The sequence below is a fragment of the Camelus ferus genome, chromosome 3 (genome assembly GCF_009834535.1).
Source record: "Camelus ferus isolate YT-003-E chromosome 3, BCGSAC_Cfer_1.0, whole genome shotgun sequence".
In the NCBI taxonomy this organism is placed as follows: Eukaryota; Metazoa; Chordata; class Mammalia; order Artiodactyla; family Camelidae; genus Camelus; species Camelus ferus.
In genome coordinates this window covers 56,679,202-56,702,967 of record NC_045698.1, presented here as the reverse complement: position 1 = coordinate 56,702,967, position 23,766 = coordinate 56,679,202, and positions in this window count along the sequence as shown.

Sequence of the window (23,766 nt, the reverse complement as noted above, 5' to 3'; positions counted from 1 at the left end):
ATGTTGCTAGCCTCTGTAGCCACATTTTCCAAATCTGTAAAATGAGGCTAATCATAGTATTTACATCATATTGTATTCAGAGATTTAATTTAAATACATAAGTAACATACTTAAGAGTGGCTTGCTTGTAGTGATCATCCAGTAATGCTGTCATTATTGTTGTGGTTGCTATTAGTATTATTATAAAAGCATACAGAGCATAGAGAAGAGTCTCAAAGAATTTATCCTTAATATTTTAACATAAGTTGTCGGTGGAGTGTTAAATAAAGGAATGGGGCAAGGAAGCTGAAAGTAGGCAAAAAGGAAAAGAAAGAACATAAAAAGCCCTGCCCACCTAGGCTGTACATAAAATAGGACACCTGGTCAAATTGGAATTTCAAATAAACAAGGAATAATATTTTAGTATAAGTATGCTCCATGCAATATTTGGGACATACATATACTAAACATGTATTTTTGTTTTTCTGAAATTTAAATTTAATGGAGTGTTCCATATTTATTTTTTAATTGTTTATGCCAAATCTTGCAACCTTATGACAGCCCTAAGGAAAAAAATCACACAGCACGTATGAGATAATTCAATTTACAGCAAATAATATAACTGTATGCATGCATTTTGTGCACATATATAAATTAGATTTTTCAAGTCTTTATTAATTGGTAGAAATTTGCATTATATATATATCAAGAAAAAAGTACAGTATGATCTGTAGCATGATTCTGTCATAGTAAAATGAAACGACCATTAAGCTGTAATATGTGTGTATATATATTTACATATTTGTAATGTAATATGACATGTAATATTTATGTATTTGGAATATATGTATATATATATATATTTCTTACAGGAAAGTAAGTTTAAAGAAAAGGAAATATTCTGTGAGGTGCAGAATACATTCATAAAATGAATCTCAGAATTGAAGATGCATTAGTTTTTTAGAGTGCGATTGGGAAGAGTTGTGCTGAATTGGACATTCCCTAAAGCTCATCGTTCACATCTATTAATAAGGTGTTTAATGAATACTAGGTCTGAAACATATACATTTTTTATACCTAGATATAGGTATTTGATTATGTAAGCATAGTTGATTTAATGTGATCTTCACATTAAACTTCCTCTTTACATTTAAAGATGTATGGGCTAACACAGTATCACAATTTGGGTGTCTTTTTGAACTTACGAAGTAGGAAAAGGGACTAATTCACATCAGCTGGTGCAGGTGAACACCTGAGAATTTCACATATGCATCATATATTCAAATTGATATAAAATTTTTGTGATGACCTTTGAGACCAGCATTAGGTAAAGCCCTGTTGAATCAACTACAACTATCTTATGAGGAATTCAGAAATTGTCTTAGATTAGTCTTTCATTAAGATTTTATTTTTGAAGAAAATGCACTTCCAGTTTCCTCCATGTAACCAACAACTCTTTGCTTACTAGATTCTGATTCTATAATTCATTATAATTTCTGCTCTTTTCTGTTACTTTCCCTCACTTTAATATACAAAATTAACACAAATCAAATAAATGAAGGTAAAAATCTAATTTTACTTACATGATATTTGACTGCTGCCATCAGTAATTTCACTGGCTCTTCTATAAGTTTATAACATTAACATAATTATTCTAATTGCATGAGCAACTTTAATTGTTAGTTGGCGTCTCTTCTTGGTGTAATTATATGGAAAAGCTATATTAGATAATCAAAACAATTAAAATGGTTGATGTAATTCTTGAAGAATAGAAATTAGTCTTCAGAATTTTAAGCAAAGATTAATTTATGTTTCCAGGATAATTTTAAAAGGAGTCTTTTATGTGACTATGCACATCACCTCCCACCCCCTGTAAAAAAAGAAAGAAAGAAAGAAAGAAAACAAAAGAAAAAAACAAAGAGCTGTTTTTATTCTGTCTCATCATCAAAAATATAAAGTATCCTAGTTTTCATACACAAAGATGAAACTAGTGACCTGTAATAAGTAAAGCACATGGTTTGAATTATTTTTCTAAAGTAGTCATTTTAAAGATTCAATCTCACACTTTAATTTTGTCACTATTGCAGTTAATGATACACAGCAGTGGTGATTTACCAAGGTGAGAAGTCAATCTGTGGTCACTTAAGTGGAACTGAGCTAACTGTAAGATCTATAGCTATAACCTCATTAGTATTCTGCCCTGATCAATTAAACTAACTAAATTCAGGAGAGATGTAATTATTAGCATCATCAACGTGTTGACAGAAACAATTAATATTTACTGAATGTTTCCAGTGTTCTCTGAGATAGGACACAACTACTAAAACAAACAAAAATCAGTTTAAGCATTTGCAAATCACTCCTACAATTATTTTGCTATAAGATGGCTTCTAACTGCTTTACCTTAATGTTTCTTAATTTAGCATTATGTGGACATGAATAATGGGAAATGGGTCTCTATTTACCTTATAAAATATTTGTTCTCAGCAAATCCATGTACTTTGCCACAGATGTCCTGTCTTTTCTAATTCTAATCTTTTGGCCAACCCACTTATATTTTGGTTTTAATAAACACTCATTCAAGTTTCAAACTAAATGAAAAAAAAAAAAAAGGTAAAAACAAATTTTTTCTTAAGTTCAGCAATATTTCATGGAATCCAAGAGCCGAAAGAGTAGTAGACCTCGCGGTTCTGGAAGAGCAAAGTCAGTTACACGAGGTGATCTCCCTCCTCCGACTCCGGAATCCATCTTCACAACTCTTTTCTACCACTTCCACTTCCTTTTGTGACTGTTTGTCTTCTCTGTTTCTTTAGCTCATCTCAAATTTAGATCATAGTTTTTTGGCGTTTTTTTTTTTTTTAATAGAATGTGAAAACTTCATTCTGTTTGAATGTAAAAGTTTTAGCTGAGCTCACATGTGTCCTGGAGCTTTGCTTTCCCTAATCCAGTAATTCCAATTACGTTGATCATGTGGTCAATGAGCCATGGGGAGAAGTTCCCTCAGTTCACAACTATGGACTGAATTGCAGAAAACTAAGGGGAGACTGGTGCTAGCTAAATTTGATAAGTAGTCTTTTTGACCATGTTAAGAATTTTGGCCTTCATCCCAAAGTCAGAGAGTAGATTTATTCTTCATGCAAATATCACCTTTGCATTTTGTAAAGGTAATTCTAACTGCAGTGTTGAGAGTGGATTTTAGGGGAATAAATAGCATATTGAGACCAATAAAGAAGCTACTGCAGTACCTCAGCCAAGTGTTGGTGATAGTATGGGCCAGAGCAGCAAAAGCAGAAGTAGAGAAAAATGGGAAAATTTGAAAGAGATTTGGAGTCAACATCATCAAGGACAAATGGTGGATTAGAATTTGGGTTAGGGACACGAAGTGGGGCAGTGAAGGAGAGGGATGTGTCCTAGCTGTCTGATTTAGGAGAAGAGATGATACTGTTCTCAGACAGAAATACTAGGAGAAACCATTCTCAGACACCTGAAGAAGAGTTAGGCACTGTAGTTTAAACTTTATTTAAAACTCCTAGAAGAGTATCTATTACCTAGTGCAGCCCTAGATCCTGGGAAATTACATTATGACTCAAAATTCACTAAGAAGTTTTGAGTTAAACAAGCATTTTAATCACCGTGTATGTATGAGGAATTAAACTTTGAAAATCTGAATGTTACTATAAGAGAATGTGGTAGGTTGAATGATTCCCCACCCCCAAAGTTAGCCACATCCTCATGCCTGAAACCTGTGACTGTTACTTTAACTGACAGATGCTTTGCAGATGTGATAAATTAACTATCTTTAGATGGGGAGATTGCCCTGGATTATCCCAGTAGACCTTAAATACAATCACATGTCTCTTCATAAGAGGGAGGCAGAGAAAGATCTGACAGGTGGAAGAGAAGGCAGTGACAACGGAGGCTGAAATTTGAGAGATGAGACCACTAGCCAAGGAATGTGATAGCCACCAGGAGAAAGATGAGGTAAGGGAGGGATCCCCCACTTCCTCCAGTAGTGTGGCCCTGCTGATACCTTGATTTTAGCCCAGTGATACTGATTATACACTTCTGGCCTTCAGGACTGTGTTGTAATGTATTTCCCTTGTCTTAAGCCACCAAGTTTGTGATAATTTGTTACAGCAACCATAAGAAACTAATAGAAGGTGCTTTTTCAAAATTGCTTTTATACTTAAAATATATCCCTATGACATAAATGTTCTCTGATGAAGCATCTAGAAACATTTTATTCAAGCTAGGATATCCTGTTTCACTGAGAGGTATCTGCAGTCCTTGTGTACTGCATATAGCCAAAAAATAACTGGTGTCTGCTCTCCAGCTAGGATTTAATCCCAGTAAATTGCAGATACATATTTGTAGAATTTACAGGTCTAACCACCATATCAGCATCGTGTTGAAATTAAAATAGTGTATTTCTAGGAAAAATGATCTGAGTGAATATTTTAAAACATTTTTCTAATGAGGGCAAATTTTATTGAAATTTTTGTGCATAATTTAACCTAAATTGTTTTGGCAGCCACTTGAATAATTAATTGCACTCTTCTATTAGCGTTACTGACATAGACCTAGCTCCAACACCTCAAATGCAGAAGCATTGCTCTTAGAACTGTAATTCCAAACTTCTCCTTTACTGTTCTGGATTTCTTCTAAGTAGAGCAGTATTAGAAACTTTTCAGTTATTTTCAGACTTATCTCCTAGAGGGAGTCAGATAGATTATAAATATAAGGTAGCATAAAATGGTGGCTAGAATCCTCTAGATAACTTGTTTGTCAGTAACAAATGAATCAATAAGACACTAATCTACGAGCTCTTCAGGTATATATAAACAGTAGAAGAAAATGAAAAATATACTCATATGCAGATGAGTGAAGATAAGCAAATAGCTATTCTTGCTAAACCAATCTGTGTGTTTACAGAGACACTTCTTTAAGAGAATTTTAAATTCTATGTAAGAAGCAACTAATCATAGAGAACTATTTCAGAAAACATTGTTCCACAGGGTAGGTCCCAAGAGATGTTTATTAGCTGTTAAATGATCTTAAACCAGTGGAAACATTGATGATAATGAACTTAGATGTAAAATTTGAGCAGGGATTTCTTTCTTGTATATTCAGTCATTTTTGCCCTAAGTTAATAATTAAGTAGAGATCATATTTCTTTCTTATTATTACATTAGTGATTGTATTTCACTCTTATTGTACCTCAAAGATACTAGAAATGGCTCTGTAGGTATGTACAAACTAAAACAACAAATGCTGGTTAACAATCACACATGTATATAAAACTAATATATCATGAAATTACTTCTCACAACTCTGAGATGGAGTAATGCTCTGTATTATTAGATATCCAGGTTTTTAAAGCTTTGGCTACTCAGTTCCAAAATGACAGTCTCTTCAGTCAAAATATATGTCTCTTCAGGAGGAAGTTTGAAATAATTTTGGATTGTGTAGACATCATACACATATTGGAATTTAGGGAATTTCCTAATTCCTTCTTCATCTTTTCTTAATTGTTTTGTATTAGATTTTTTATTAACTTAGTAATTGGTTCATTACTTTTTCACTTAATTTCAATATATAGTCCTCAAATCATGCCTCTAAAATAGGTGCAGAAAAGAGAAAGACAAATGAAAAAACATATGTAAGTAAATTTCAACACTTTGAGAATCTTGAAGATTCAAATATGGGGATTCTGTGTACTATTCTTGCAACATTTTTGTGGTTCTGAAATTATATAAAAACAGAAATCCAAAGATTAAAAGACCCTTAGTTTAAAAAGGTTAGCAACCTCCCCCAACGTTCCCACATACTGCCACTTCCACCACCGCCACTTCGAAGCTTCAGCACACGCTTAACCTCTCTGAGTTTTTAGTTTTCTCCCTTTTGGAGAAAGCCCATGAACTTTCCTTATTGCTCTGAAAGCCCAGCTGCGTTATATAGGCACATTTTTAATATTTTGTGAAAGAATTTCTTGTGGTTTTGTAACTAAAGCATTTTCACCTTATTTGATTTTCTGTAATGCCATAAGTGGACGGTGTCTCATGTTTTTTAATGGATGTATGATCTGCTCAAAATAACTTGAAAAATACTTATTTATATTCACTTTAGTGAATTGCTCTTTTCTCCTTTGACTGTTACTTACGGATAAGTTCTTCTGTTTCAAATATTTGGTTCCCATATATAATGCTGGATTTTTTGTTTGTTTTTCACTTTAACTCATTGATGATTCTAATTTTTCTGTTCACATTTTCAACTGAGGTCTAGATTGAATAGCACTGAAAACTGGAGAGTTATCTCTGTAACAGACATTAAACAATATTGTTGTCTGTCATATCTCTAGTAAATCAATGCCTAGTACATAGAAGGTACTGTGTAAATAATAAATACATGAGAAAATGAACATAATGAATACATAAAATTAATATAATGAATAAAATATGAATACAGACTCTCAAATCATCAATAATCACCCTTATGTAAAAACAAAATATAATAAATAAATTTTGTGTATCTTGTTTAGTGATAAAACTGAGAATGTAAGATTGTTGAGACAGAATTCACAATGAAGAGTCAGTCATGGTAAATTTAGAATGGAAATAATGAATAAAATCATTGGATGAGAGATTTTCCAATTAAAAGATTTAGACATAAGAACAAGAAGATACAGCAGTTCATGAAGATAAATAGGATAAATTGTAGCTCAGAATTGTCTTTCTTGAGAATATTTTGGTTGTCATCTGCATGGAAACCTGGTTGATTTGAGATGATATTTGTATGACACTTACTTCGAAGTATGAATAAAGCATAGGATAAAAATTTTTTACCATTATATTTATTACCTATCTCAAAAATCGTTCTGTCCATGGTACCTCTTTGTACATCTATAATGAAATTTTCTTTTCCTCAGTTTGAGTTTGTTTCTTTTCCTTGCAATCAGTAAAGTCTTTATTAAGATAGAACCCTTTTTCTCCGAGAGACTCCTTTTATCAGCCAGTGATGCCTTTGGAATTTAGCTTTGTGCATGCAGATTTGGTAGATACCAAGATCCTAGGTGACAAAGGACAAAATGGCAAAATATCACCTCTTTTTGAAAAAAGTTCCCTCATTAAAAAGTAAAATTATGTGTATTTATTTGTTTCCTCGTGAATTTTGTACCTAAATATTTCTTGTCACATTTTATTATCGTTCATATTCTTTATTGGCCCCACCACTGCATTGTCAGCAATTCAAAGACCAGAGGACTGTTCAGTTGAATTTAAATCTGTAATATGCAGCATAGTGCTTGGTATATCATAAGACATCAAACATAAATTAATAAATGAATGAAAATATTTGGTGATAAAGAATTAAAATGAGCCACATTTATTCAACAAATATTAGTGTCTGCTCTTTGTAATGCATATTGCCAAGTGCTAGAGACAGTGTTCTGATCAACACAATCTTATATATGACATTTTATTAAAGATGACAGATATTATATTTCTTTTTGCACCATCTATTATTTACTTACTGTTAAAAGGGATTCGATGAAAAAGAATTAAATGTGCCATGATAAAGTAGACAAAATAATGTGTAGACCAGGAGGTCATTGCTTCTTTGAAGAAGCAATCTCTCAGAGAGATCTTATGAGCTGTAGGAATTAACTAACCAACGTATGGAGGAAGAATCTTTTGGACGTAAGGAATAGAATTTGCTAAAACCCTAGGCCAGGAAGCATTCCAGCATGTCCTGGGAATGAAGGGTGATTTGTATGGTGGACCAAGTTAGAGAATGGCACCAAAGGAAAAATGTGAGTCAGTTAGATTAGTGTTTTGTGGAGCTGACTTGAAGAAATGGGCTGATTCCAAACAGATTTAGGAGATAAAATCAAATGGCTGCAGTAAATAAATTGGAAGCAGACAAAGGTAGATATAAGGTGATCAGTTCAGAAGTCAATGCAATAGTCCAGGCAAGAAAAATGATAATTTGATCTCAAGTTATGCCAAATAGGTGGAAGGAAATAGATGGATTTAAGAAATATTTAGAGGTAAAATGACCTTTGGAGAAAACTGGTTTTTAGGGTCATAAAACAATCAGGGGGGAAGGGAAAGGAAAGAAAGACTTCAGAAATACACTAGAGCTAGTGTATTTACATGGTCAACCTGACAGTAATTTCCAGTGGATATAAAAAATAAATAATTGAAAATCTTAATTACCCATCTTTATATGACTGACTTCACATCTTTATTGGAATAAAAAAAAATTAGAAGACAAAGATTCAGTTGAGATTCTTTTTAAATGTTAAGTATCATTGTGTTGTTTTTTCAGACTCTTTTGAGGGAGATAAAATCTCAATGTGACATTTATTGTATATGTTCCTGGTTCATCAGATGCAAATCAACTGTGTTTTTTTGTCCTGGCTAGACAGAAAGATTACCATTTGCAGCCTTTGTTCTACTTGGTCCAGGTCATGTCACTGAGGCCTGGCCAGTGGAATGTGGGTGGAATGGTGTGCCTCTCATAAAATGTCCTAAGTGAGCCTCCACACACACTCTTCATTTATCTGTTGGCTAGTTGAATGCAGATGATACCTGGGAGCTACGTCAGGATGAGAGCTACAGAATTGAAATAGCCTGGGTCCCAGTTTAACTACTTTGAGTAGGGTTTTTCAGTAGAACCTCCAAACTCACAAGGGATTATGAGAAACAAAATCCCATTCATTAGCGCCACTGAAATTTCAGGAGTATTTGTTATAGAATCTGACTAACACAATGTACAATGCTGCCTTTTTTTGTTTTATTTATTTATTTTATATATGTGTGTGTGTAGATATATATAGATACATATATATACGCATGCCAAAGAATTCTGTGAATATTATTCATATAATACTTACATGAACCCTATGAAACAAGTAATGTTATATCCATTATACAAAAGAGGAAACAAAACACAAGTTCACACAGCTAGTAAGTAGAAGAGCCAATAATCACTCCCATTACTCTGGCTGCAAAGTTTCTTCTGTTAGTTTCTGGCTGCACTACCTGAATTTAAATGACTGGTCTTTAAAAAATATATATATATATATCTATTTGTGAGAGCTACACTTTTAATTTTTCCACACCTTTGAGTATTTTAGGAATTTTGTATTAAGGTTAATGTATTGAGAGTTCAGAAAGTCCGTTTGGCCTAATTCTTATATTCAAGAAGAAAATCAAATGTAATGTGGTTACATTTAAATCACTGTGTATTGTATGTTTATGTTTAATTAGTTAAATCTAAAATACTAAAATTTTTGTAACTCTGGTTTCACACTTTATTTCCTTTCAAATTGCCAGGGAGCATTAATAATTGGAAATGATCCAGGCAGGCTCTTAGTCGCTAAGGACCCTGTTTTGCCCGTTCAGTGGTAAGGATCTAAAAAAATAGTTATGTATTCTCTGGAGTTCTTAGTGAACTCAGCGCAGTATCTTACTGAGTATCTAAAACTTCATAGAACTTGAAGAGTTACAGGAACATCCCATGGCTCTACCAGGTAAACCGCCAATGAAGCTGCAGTAGGCAAAGATATTTTCATCTAATTCTGGGGGAAAATACATGGTTAAATCTTTTCTGTATCCCCTAAGAAATGTTTAGGCCACATCTAGTTAAAAGTTATGTTATTGACAAAGAAGCAATTTGACTAAGGCCCCTGTGACACCTCTGACTTAACTTTGAAAAGAGTCATGGGATCTGCAACTTGTACTTGGCTCTGCTGAAAAGAAAGGAAAGATCTGTGGCTAATGAAATGTCAAAAATGTAACCTCTCTAAGGATTTGGTTCATCCCATCAGAATGCACCAGAGAGTCAATACCAAGCTTAAACCTAAGTCCCTACCTAAGCTGAGAGCTTTGAGTTGTAAAGAATATTTGGGTTTATTTCTCTGTTTTTCTGTAAGTCATTTTCTCCTGCTTTCCTAAACTAAAGTTATTTTGTCCTTTAAGGAATTATTGCATTCATGGGACTTAATATTACAGTGACAAAATTCATATACTGTGCTGTTGTTTTATCCATCTACATAAGTGACTTTTGTCAGATAGCTCATATGGTCCTTAGTGGCACTGGTAAAATTGTATGTGCTTGTGTTTATTTTTGCCTGTCATAATTTATTAACTTTAATTATCCAAATCCCTGTTCTGTATTCAGAACTACTTCTAATTCAATTTAAACTCTATTTATGATTTTATTGGTCTTCTAAAGAGATCTAATCAGGTAGAATAATCAATTGAGTCAGCATCACTTAAAAAGATGTCTTGAGTTGTTTAAGGTAGGAAAAAAATTCTTTCCTCTACCCATATTGGGTCTCAGCTGGGGCTCTGTAACAAAAGACAGATTAACAGGAGAAAAGCATACAGATTTATTTATTATAAGTTTTATGTGACTTGGGAATCCTCATAAGGAGGTGAAGACACAAAGAATTTACAAAACTTAAGTGCTTATATATTAAGCTGAACAAAGGGAAGCAGTTGTTGATAAGTAACTAAAATACATGTAGAGAGGAAAGGATAGTGAAAGTCATTTAATAATGTCTGTTTGTACAGAATTCTCTCAGCCTGGACTCCTCATCTCTTGTGATAAGAATGTTTCTTTCCTTCTGGTAGAGGGAGGACATCTATCATATGGGAGTTTTGTCTCCTGCTTTTAGGAAGAAAAGGGGGAGGTCAGGTCTTCTTGCAAGTGCTGCTTTCCATGTGCCTTTAAATTAAAATAATCTTCCTGCCAAAGTGACATATTTAGGGGGGACATACTCTGCCACCCTTCAGTGGAATAGTAAAAGAGATCAAGGAATTGAAGTTGGGTGGTCAGGATTTGAGTTCCAGATCATTTTCCGTAATATTTGAATGAAATTGAACAATCCCTTAAAATTCTTCAGTCTCAATTTCCCCATCTAAACCAAGATAAGAATCGCTAGTGAAAGTATTGTAATACAGTAAATAAAGTAATAATGTACGTGGAAGCACTTAAATCACTGAAGTACAAGACAAATGTTAGATATTTAAATTTTGTTCATAAAATAATAAATAATGAAAAAGATAATATAAGCTTTCATGTTTAAAATGTTTTAAAAAAGTCATTATTATGAAACATCCCATTTTGGCATTTTTATAACAAAACATATTAATATTTTTAAGTGATCTCACTAAATAACTATTGAAGGTATAGAGCAATACAGTAGAGTTTTTTCTGTATCTTTTCTAAAATTCCATTCATTTGTCTACACTAATCTAAGGAAAACATTACAAGAATAAATGAAGGTCTAAGAAGGTATACATGGCATTCTTTAACTTTAAATATAAGAAATTTCAAATCAGAAGGGAAAACTATTTCCTTGAACATTAGATTCATTATATGTAGCATTCACTCAGAAAGTAAATTTATCATTGAATAAGACAGCTTCATACTGGGTGTTAATATCTGGTTCAAAAAACACCTACTACATAATGAAATGATTTGTTATAATTTCTTTCTTTTTTATTCAAATATTAGTCAGTTTAAAATGTGTTTATTTCTGGAGTACAATATATTGATTCAGATATATATATAAAACTTTTCCTTTTCATATTCTTTTTTATTATAGGCTATTACAGATTTTGAATATAGTTCCCGGTGCTAATATAGTAGGAACTTGTTGTTTATCTAATTTATATATAGTAGTTAGTATATGATTTATTTCTTTATAACAGAAAAAAATTACTGGATTTCCTTGATATTCATTGTATTTGTATTTTTTCAAACAGGTTTAGCATAGTATTTCTAAGTATCTACTGTAAGGCAGTTAGAGCACACCTCAAAGTAGCATAAAACTCAATGTGGAAAATGTGGCCACAGTATTTTTCTTTAGGAAAAAATTATTTTTCAACAAGTAAGCACTCTGATATCTATATATGGCCAAAGTTTTTTCATTTTTTTAAGAAAAAAGTAACAAAATAAAAAGGAGAAAAGAAACCAAAATAGTCTAACGTATTAAAATAGTTTAAAATTTTGAATTTAGCTGAATTGCAAAATAAGGGCATAAGGGCCTACCACTTTTATGTTTTCCTACCTCACTGAGTAATCCAATATATTTTAAAAATTTCTATAATTCTATGATTTTTTACACATTTGAAATATTATGAATGCTATAGTTTAAAAATCAGCATGCATTGTTTATGTTTATTTGGCTTTCACATTTTTTAATGTGATTTACTGTATTCTTTTCAAAGGGATGCTTTTGAATTTCCCAATGAAAAAGATATTGTTATAAACGTTACTCTGATTATATAAAACTACTGAAATTATATACATTTTCATGTAAACAACATTGATTCTGGAAATACATGCTGCCTTCAAATTTTCTAAAAGAAAAAGACATAGAATATTAGTTTGAGGAGATTAACTTTTTAATGATCAAATACGTTTATTTGCTTTTTCTTTCATAAGTACATTCAAAATTTAGACTCATACATTTAAGTATTAGTTTTTTTTTTCTTCTTCCACAGCCATCATATTTAACACAGGATCATATTTCACTTTTGATTAGGGTACATATAACAGTGACTGTGGAGTCCAGTAATAATTGGGGAGATTTCTCCTGCAGCTTATAAAATTATATCTGTGTCCAACTTGCAAGCACTGAGGGGAGACAGGTTAAACAGGTTAAGATCTTTCTAGAGTGGCATTGAAGGTTGTTTAAATTGCAATTACAGTTTATAGTGCAGCTGTTAAAATCCACCAAACCAAGTTTTCACAATGACCTTTTCCATTCATCTAAGGAATTTTGCCAAATGTTTAATTTGTAGGCATCTCACTTGGGCCCTTTTCTAGACATACACCTTTGAATGAATTATCTCATGTTTAGCTTTCACACACAAAACTGAATGTCTTTGACCTCTGATATCAGTGGAATTAACTCTGCTTCCTACTGGGGGTGCTTTCAGACATGTACCTTTCATTTAAATAAAATAAAACAATTACTAACTCTCCTGGAAAAAAAGAAGACACTTTAAAGTCTTTTCTTAAGTGTCGGTTAGAGTTACCTTATAAATGTTACAAATTCAGTTTCTGAAGTTTACGTGTAATATTGGAGAAAAACAGGGAAATTGCAGGATCAGTGCACTTATCTGACCCACATAAATGTCAGGTGACAGATGAAGAGAATACATAAGTGCACCATTAATAATTTTTTTTGCCATACTTACATTATTTATATTTTCAACTATTCAAGAAGTAAACATTATGTACTTAATTTTTACATTGAATCAAATAGTTGCAATTAGCCGAACAGGGGAATACTATTTGAAAATCGATTTAGCTGTGGCCTGTCTTGCTATCAAAGTGGACTAGCACTAAATTACAGCAAGTGAATTGGACAAGGGTAAAATTGTAGCTACTTTTTTTAGCCACTCCTCTTTCATAGGTCTGGGAAAGGTGATAAATACCTGGAAGCATTCCAACCCTTCTCATAAGTAAAATGGCCTTCTCTGTATCATCCTGAATGTTTAAGCAAAGCTCTAGTCTCTCAGGAGCAGCACTGCCAGAATGCTTGAATACTAAAACCTTAAGTATAGAATCTAAAAATAAACATTACTGTCCCAGACTATAAATCCAAGCTTTTGTAGAACATGACATGTGAATGAGAAAGTTGAGCATGTGTAGTTTGTAGATGAAGATGAAGATGATCTCAGTTTAAATATATGACCCAACACGAGCTATGAGACCTTGGAAAAATTAAAATTTCCAAGGCTGGAGTTTCCTCATCTGAAAACTGAGAATGATAATGGTACCTGCCCTTTAAAATATTTGGCAGAGTAATACCAAGCAATGAAGAACAAGTTCTCAGCAAAGAGCCTGGCAAATTGCAAGCACTCCATAAATGATGGCTATTTTTTATTATGGGTAAAGTAGAATTAATATAATTAACCAATATTTTTACAAAGCAACAATAAAACCACCACCAACACACACACACACACACGTGAATCCCAAAAGAAATATATGTATCCTTTACCCATACAAATAGTCTAAATAACTCAATACATATTTAGGACATTATAATTTCATTAATTCCAAGGTCAAGTGTCTGAAGGTCTAGAAGTTGTCCTGGAAGAAAGTTGAGAAACATGATGGGAAATAAGTAAATGTGGGATGGGAGGAAATAGAGAACAGTGATGCAAATCTTTCTAGGCCAGACACTATCCTTGAATGTTGTAGGTACTACCTTAGTTATTCGTCAGACCCAGAGTTAGATTACTACTGGGACTCCTTTTACAAGTGAGGAGACTAGAATGTAGACAAGCCAATTGCACTACCTCTAGCGAATTAATTTGTTAGTGTGGGAAGTGGGATTTGACCCCAGATCTGTCTGCTCCTGACCTGACCCATGTTCTTTACAGCTGTGCTACATGGCTGCTCACTGACAGAATTTCAGACATATATTTGGATATACTGTTGTTGCAGAAATAAGAACATGCATCATTAGACAGAAGGGAGTCTCATCCGAGTAACTGAGAAGTTAGGAAAAACCATGTCAGTGGATCACTATCTAAGGCAGTGAAGCCATAGTAGTTGAAAGCCTGTTTGAACTTTGCATAACATGAGCTTGATTTGCACCTCTGCTGTAACAGTTCCTCCTGTGTAACATTGTTCTGGGGCTTTCATCTCTCTAAATCTTGATTATCTTTAGAGTAAAATGAAAATAGTAAGGTAGCTTTTAGTATCAAATAAAGTAATTTCTTTAAAATGTTTAGCACAGATTCTAGTAAAGAGTGATGTGGGTATATCATTGTTATTCTTATGATGTTTAAGTAACAAAGTTAGTCCATGACCTGAAAGATGAAGCACACGTTGGGAAAGATGAAGAACACAATTAATGCCTTTGTGAGAATAGAGATACAAGTTCCAGGGAGAAATGAGGCCTTGGATATAAAATTACCAACGAGAAGTCCTGAGTCCTGGAGTCAGATGGAACAGGATTTCAGTTCCCGTCTGCTACTTATAAGCTCTGTCATTGTCCAGATTAATTAGTCACGTTAAGCTTCAATTTCTACATGTATAAATGTTATTAGTAATAACAATGTGGAATTATATGATTCACTATTGATTCAGGTTATAATATTATAATTGATAACAATCCAGTCTAGATGTCCTCACAGATGTTCAAATTTAATTTCTTTAGTTTATAAAAACTGATTCACTCTTTATTAGATTATAAAAATGCCAGGTAGTATTAATTGCTAATTAAAAGTATATTTCTATGGTAAGCACGTAATACAGGTTAGCTATTCCAAAAGCTGTAAATTGAGAAAATTGCACTTCTAATTTCATACATAGCAACTTAAAAAGAAAATAATTCTGTTTTGGATGTTTTCACGCCAGTCAAATAGCTAATAACTTTATTATTCTTTGTTGTATTTTAGTAATTGCAAAGAAGATAAAATCTCACATATATGACTTTTAAAAAACTCGTATCACACTATCTTTTACAAAAGGAAATATATAGAGTACAGCTTCAAATACTAGTAGGATTTTAGTGCTATATATGGAGAAAAAATACCAAAATTATTATACACTGAAGCAACTCTGGTAATATTCCTTCCAGCTTTAGTCAAGATGTTGTTTGGCACTGGAATACTGAAGGTGATTTATTATAGATATCAATTTTATTTTCTGATATGGCCTTTATTTAAATTCTCCCTAGTATTTCTCCCTTTATGGAAATGCGCTTTCCTCTCAAGAAAGCTATGAAGAAATTGCTGACTATTTGTCATGTAAAATACTTACGTTATTTCATACAATTGTCTGTGAAAAAAACCTGTATACAACCTAAAATTTAACCTAGGATTGTTACAGCAGAGAGAAGCCTTGGAAATAAAATAGGAATAAAATACAGTATTTCCAATTATATTGGAAAAAAATAAAGATCCAAGCCCAAAACACAGAGGTCTTTTATAGCCACATACAAGTGGAGGGGAAAAGGAAAGAATATATTCATTCCCCAAACTGAAGACAAGGATAAGGAAGTATTATGACTTTCAACTCTCATTTGCAGTGCTTCTAACTCATAGCATCGTCACATATCATAAGCTCATGTTCTACAACAGTAATGATGCAGTTTCAAATGTAATGGTAAAGGAAAGTGAGCCATAGGAAAAAGCAGCAGGAAATTGTTGTGCCAAAATCTAACTTCTTTTAGGAAAAGGCTTTAATAGGTATCTCACTGTGCATAAAAACAATTTATTTAGACATAGGTAAATCAACATTGTGATCATTTCAGCTCTTTGTAGCTTGGGCACAGATATCATCTCACAAGTGAATTACGTTCTTATGGCTTCTTGCATAATCGTATGTTGGCATATGGTTATGCTATGTCCATGCACTGAATCATGCGAACAGTGATCCAAATGTATTTAGAGAAGTTTGTATTTATTTTGGTGTGTATTTGGTCTGAATAAAGGCAGGAAAACTATCATACATGTAGCTTTAGCATTACAAAATATTTTAAAAGGAGAAACTCAGAGAAAAAAAAGCAATATATACTTTCTCACTTTTGCTGGGATATAAGTTGAGCTAGGCTGTCACTTCACTCTAATTCAGAACAAGCTGAGATGTTTTCCAGGACACTTTTTAAAATCAATTTTATTGAAATATGATAAATTACAGCTAAGTTATCCATTAAGGGATGATTGATTTGTTTGCAACTTTGAGCCATTGTGACTACAGCAGCTGTGTACATTCATGTATGTTATCTTTGCATCAACAAAAGTTTTATTATCTTTGGTAAATATCTAAGTCAGTGGCTGAGCCATAAGATAGATATATGTTTCACATCTTTAAATACTGCTAAATAACTTTGTAAAATTATTATACCATTTTATATTGCCACCAACAGGATAGGAGATTCCAATTGCTCTAAATCCTCATCAGTACTTTGTATTGTCAGCCTCTTTACTGTTCTCCATCCTCATGGGTGTGTAATAGTATCTTATTGTCCTTTTAATCTGCATTTCTCTGATATCTAATGATTGTTGACATTTTCTTATTGCTTATTGGACAGTTCTATCTATTCTTTTGTGAAGTATCTGTTAAATTTTTCACTCATTTTCAAATGTGGTTGCTTGTTTTCTTGCTGAAATATATACAAAGCCCTTCTATATTTTGGAAGAAAGCCCTTTGTCAGATTTAGCATTTCATATATTTAACCCTGTTCTGTGGCTTGCCTTTCCATTTTCTTAACTGTTATTCAAAAAGTAAACACTGTTAATTTGAATAATGTGCAATTGCTCAAATTCTGAGATCTTTTAAAAAAATAGTTGAAAATAATTTCCTTAAAGCTGTCCAAATCAGTATATAGATATTAAAGTTTTTCATTCAAATATCAGCTTATCCTGCTCAGAATTTTATAACACTCTCTTCTACCAGCCATTTTCCACATTGTTAGCCATCCTTTACTTCACTGAGCCAAGAGAGAACAGGCCTTTATTGGCGGCCAACACTCAAACGACTCATGAATTCACAAACCTCCCATGAAAGCATTAAGGGAAGAGAAAGGAAACAGCCTGTTCCATTTCTTTAGGCATTTTGCCCATTTGATTAGACCTCCCAATTTTTGAACAGTGTACAAATAATCACAACCAAATCACTTTCAAACAGGACTAGGAGAGGGTGTTAAAAGCATACTCAGTATTACAATTTGAAGCTGTATACTTAAATAAATGGAAAAAAAAAACCAAGAATAAATAGCACAACATAATAGAATGATGGGAAAGAGAACCAAATGTCCACAAACGGGGAGGAAATATTTTGTGTGGTTTCACATAACGTGTCTCAACCTGGAAAAGTATAAATATACATAAATTAGACCATGAATTGCATAGTTATAAAACATAACAAGATATAAGCAAGTCCAAGTAGACTAACAAATTAACCATAAAACTAATAGAATAATTGTCATATTGATGAAGGATTAAACACTTGATAACACTCTAACTTGATGCAACTGAAAGAACTACACAAAAAATATTGGCAGATGAAAATGAAAACTTTAATTTTTTTGCAGAATGAAAAGGAACAAATTGAAAGAAACAACTGTCATCAAATACATTAACCTCACATATGAGAAAGTTAATGTCTGTAATGAGTGAAGAACAAATATATTTGCATAGATGTAACTTGAAAAAGCATACTATAAGCATATAATATAATTAAATACACAGTAATAATCAGGAAACTAAAATAAAGGAGGCTTAGAATATTATTCTTTTTAAAAATAATGTATTAAAATTATGTAGTATGAAATGTTGATGAGAATGTGATGAAGCCAGCAGATTTAAACACAGGAGATGATGTTCTAAATATTTGTAGTTATTTTTGGAAAATAGTCTGGCAATATATATGCAGGAAACATCACGATACTTCTATTTTTGATATTGGCATTGATTTGAAGTAATTTACCAAGAAAAAAAGGAACTAAAGCTTTTATATTTCCGTACCTATGATAATTAAGCAGTCTATAATAATAAATATCTAAAAACCTAAGCAAGAAAATGAAACAATGATTCCAGAAATGTTGTGACTACTTAAATTTTGAAATACCAGATTAATAAAAATATTATATAAGCCTTTCAAATAGTCTTCATCGAGACTATGCATAAGTAGAAAAAAAACTAATGCCATAAAATTTTGCTGTTTATAAAATGATTTCACTTATTGTATTCGACCCCCAGGAACCATATAAAATAGTGAGGGATAACATAGTATAGCAGATAAGAGCTTGGACCCTACAAATAGGCAGTATTCAAACTCCAGCTTATCAACTTTTACAAAACATTTTACAACTTTAACCACATTATTGATCCTCTCTCTGATTCTTGGCTTTCTAATCTGTAAAAATGAGAATAGCAATTAGACCTACCCTGAAGGATTTCTGTATATTTAGATAAAGCATTAATGTTATTATAAGAAACTGTTATTAGTCCATTGTTGAGATAATAAAATTGGCCATCAGGAAAACATGTATTGTCTAATAATAATTGATTTAGTGTTTGCATCAAAATTTGAATACAGACATCCAGATAATACAACTGTTGCAAGTATGGTATATTATTTTCATCTGTACATAGTTATATATTTTGCTACCTCAGCAGAAGAATGTAATCTGCTGGGAAAAAAAACTGAGTCAAATACAAGTTTTATTTCTTCCAACCTCTTCAACCCCTAACAGTGTTCATTGGACCTAGTATGAGTAAATAACCTGTAAATGAATGCTATTCATTAAATGAGGAATTCCTTTCACACCAGTTCTAATAGAGACGATTGAGATAGTTTTAAGTGCCCCAATGTGAACTTCCTCAGCTTACCTCATTCTGCATAAAAATCTCCTTATTAATTCACCTTCTGTCATAATTTCTTATGAGGACAAATCTGTCACCATTTTCTTGATAATTTATTTCAGTGATTCAAAACTAAGAACATTATCATTCCTCAATCATCTGATAGGCTGTTCCAACTACATGCCTTGTGATATAATTAAGATAGGGGATGCACTATTTCAACTCATAAAATATAGATACATGCAGAAAGAAAAAAATACAAACTAAAAAACAAACAAGTGGTTGCTATTTTAGGATTATGAAATTATGCCAAGTTTTAATATTAATTTTTGTTAATGCTACACTACTTGAACAGGAAGAAATAAAGAAACAAGGGAGAAGGGAAAAAAGACTGGTAAGACTAACTAGTAAGGGACTCAAAATAAGTCATTCCTCCTAAATGTATTTTGCTGTATTACAAAATAATATTTTTTGGCATAATGAAAATCATAGGGTTCACTATATAATTTATTTTAAGCTTATGCTGGTATGTGCCCTATAATTTTTGTCCACTTTACTTTTTTCTATATAATTTTTAAAATTAGTGGACATTTTATGCATAAAAGTGTGTGGAATGTTTAAATATACAGTTTCTTTTTGTCACTATTGTAAAATTGCTATGGTACAATAAAGAAGTAATCATAAGATAATTTCACAGGATTCACTTTTCTTTATTAGTCCAAAAATTAATTCTGTAAGAATCATGTTTTCTTATTTAAACTAGGTGTGATGATCAGTTGTATGTGTCAACTTGGTTAGGCAATAGTCCCCAATTAATCAAAAACTAACCTAGTTATCACAGCTAATCTAGATATTGCTGTGAATACATTTTGTGGATGTAATTAACATCTACAGTTAGTTAACTTTAAGAAATTATTCTTGATAATGTGGGTGGGCCTGATCCAATTAGTTATAAGACCATAAGAGCAGAACTGAGGTTTTCCTGAGGGACAAGAAATCCCACCTGTGAACTACATCAGTATTAGTATTAGCTCCTGCCTTTTTCCAGCGTTATCTTCCTGACAGCTTACTGTAAAGACTTCAGGCTTGCCTAGCCAAAGTGCCTCTCTCTCTCTCCCCTTCTCCCTCTCTCTCTCCCCCCCATATATATATATATCTCCATGTATATATATAATCCATATATATATCCATATATATATGGCCACATCATTATTAAAATAATCTACTTCATTATTAAAAATCCTTTGGTGAGCATTCATATAGGACACAAATAGTTTTACCTCCTTTAGCGATTCAGACAGGTCTGTCCACATCTCTTCCCCAGATAACCTTGTAACCCATTTTCCAATGGCATTCTTTCCAAGTCCTTGACTGTGTAGCCCAGTCATTGGCCATACTCATGAATCACTATAGTTTCATATTTCTGGCTTTCCCCTTTCAAGCAAAATGAACAACCAAGTACATTACTCAAAGTTCAGCCCAGTAGAAGGATTTCTCTTAATTACTGTCTTCAGGGATGTCCCAGAAAAGGACTGAAGTGCTGCAGTTCTCCACTTTCAAGTGGTGTCTGCATATTAACTACATCTAAGTTTTGACTTCCTCAGTCAACTTGTTGTAGAGAATTTATGAGACCATGGTGATACCTGGACAGAAAAGGTAATATAACAGAAATAGAGGCCATGTGCATTTGAACCACTATATCATGTAACTTATGTGTACCTTCTTGGTGTGCTTGAGTCCAATATCATATATATACCTCCATTTCAGAATAGGTAACTGATATGCACACTCAGTTTAATAATTTAGTGGATCATACAACACCCAGTTCCCAATGGGAAGTTCAGGTTGAATGATAACATGCTTCTTGGTTAAGTATCCAGGGTCTACTGAAGCACAATGGCAAGCCGAGAACTGTTTCTCAAAAAGAGAATAAGTATTTACAGAGGATAGCAAGGCTTTGCTCCAATATTCTAAGAATTTGAACTATGATTCACTTAGAGAAGCCTGCCAGAGACACCAAACAACATCTTATTTGCCGCTAACACTTCCAGCATCACTGGATCTTTTGCATTATGTGACTTCAAGTGACAGAGTAGCTTTCACAGCATCTTGGATCTGTCATAGAAACTTCTTTTATTCTAGGTCCCACTCAAAACTAACAACTTTTTGAATCACTCAAGTAGTGGCCCAGAATTGCATATCCAAATGAGATACATGTTGTCTCTAATTTCAAAAAGGCCCATCAGGTGTCTCTCTTTTTATTTGCAGGACAGGTCAGATGTAGTGACTTTTCCTTCACCTTGAACAGAGTATCATGACATGCCTCACACCACAGGACATCCAGAAATTTCACTGCAGTGGAAAGCCCCTGAATTTTGGTCAAATTTGTTTCTGTCTGACATGCAAATATCTTACCAATATGTTTAGAGGAGCTACTTTTATCTTATCTCTTTCTGGCCTCTTTTCCCAGCCACCCCTGTGACATCCAATGGGCTTATAAACAAAGTGGCCACGATGACAGAGATAGAGAAAATGCATTGGCTCAGTGACATAGACTTTACTTAACAGGCCAACCTGGCAACAGTCACTGCTAAGTGACTAATCTGCCAGCAGCAGAGACCAGTACCGAGTTCCAGATATGGCACCAATCCCTGGTATGATCAACCAGTTACCTGGTGGTAGGTTAGTTACACTGGACCACTTTCATCAGGAATGAGCAGTGCTTTGTTCTTATTAGAATAGATGCTTACTCTGCACATAGATTTACCTTCCCTGCTTCTGTCAGAACTTCTATCCTTAGAACTACAGAAAGCCTTATCCACCATCACAGTATTTGGCAAAACCTTGCTGTGATCAAGAAACTCACTTCAAAGCAAATGAATTATGATAACGGGCCAAGTGGTGTCCAGATGGGACAGTCATATTTCATTTAAAGCAAGATATATTAAAAAAAGGAGTTGATGGTAGAGGGTGGTTTACTGATCATTGACTGGAATTTCCAGAGTCAACAGCAGGAGATCTTGGGAGGAAAGAAACTCTAGTAACTCAGGACATTGGAACCAATGAAAAAAGAGTTGCACACATTGTGAAGAAGAGAGTGTGAAAGAATATGAATGATTCTAGAGGCTTGCTTATTGAGTGGAGAGGATGCAAACAAGAATGAAGTGTAGTATATATTTAGTTTTGATAGTGTATTAAAGAGAGATCCTTAATTCTAATGGAATTTTCCTGTTTTTGTGATGGTTCACACCCTTGACCACAGCCTAAAAAAACTACCAGTACTGAATAGAACCCTGCAACTCCAACTTATTTAAATATTCAAATAATGAACAAAAGATCTGATCTGATTTAAAAGCTCCCCGTGTGGTTCTAATGCACAGTTTGTGCTGACTACTCGTCATTAACTAATGAGACACCATCTGGAAATGAGTCCCAATGATTACAGATAGGGATTCATATTTCTCCTGGTCAGCTGGTCAGTAGCCATCTAGGGTAGGCAGAGTATAGAATAGAAAGCAGGATCAGAAGTTAAGCATGGTCCCTGTGTTTTTTTACTTGAGGGAAGAATGAATATTCTGTAATTCTAAGCAAGTTCAGTAGGTGTTTGAAATAAATTGGCTAAAAAACAAAAACAAAACCAAAAACAAAAACAAACCTGTTTCTGATTGAGTTTTCTTACTTGAATGTCCACAAGGTTGGTGTGTTGAACAACTTCACAGTAACTCTAGGCCATTTCTCCCCTGAGACCTAATTGTTCGTGTGGTAGGTCCTTGGGTGGAAGTTTCATCAGTGAAACAACCAGAGTCTTAATAGAATTAATTTGATGTTTTTTTTTTTTTTTTTTTTACTGTTCTTAGCATGTTTTGAGATCACCAAATTAAATTAGAACAGAATCTAGATCACATTAGAGAACATATATTTGAGAACGGAAAAAATGATTACAAGATCTTAAGATTCAAGGGATTTCATAGTGATATTTAGAATATCATTAAGTGATTAGTGGTATTTATGGTACCAAATTAAAGTATCATTGTAGGCAGGTGTAATTAGATTTCTGTTGTCCTTACCAGTTTTGTGACATTAATGATCTAGCAACAGATTATCTCCAAAAAGTAAAATTGTAACCTCCAAACGCTTGGGAAAAAAATATTATATAGAATAAAATCATTTAGAATGAGTGAACTTTGTTTACAGAAGAAAAAAAAAACTTGGAAAATTTTAAGAGCTTTAAGATGGACGTGGATTCCCACATAAATATGTGGAATGTCTAGCCATAAACAGGATGTTAAGTAAGTGGGGAATTAATAACTGTACATTTTAATTTATCTCAAGGAAATGTTTCCATGATTTAGCAAAATATAATTGTATAGTAAAATTAAATGAGTAAAAAAATATAAAGTTAAGTTTTTTTTAGTTTAACAGCTTAATGTTTTTCATTGAAGTG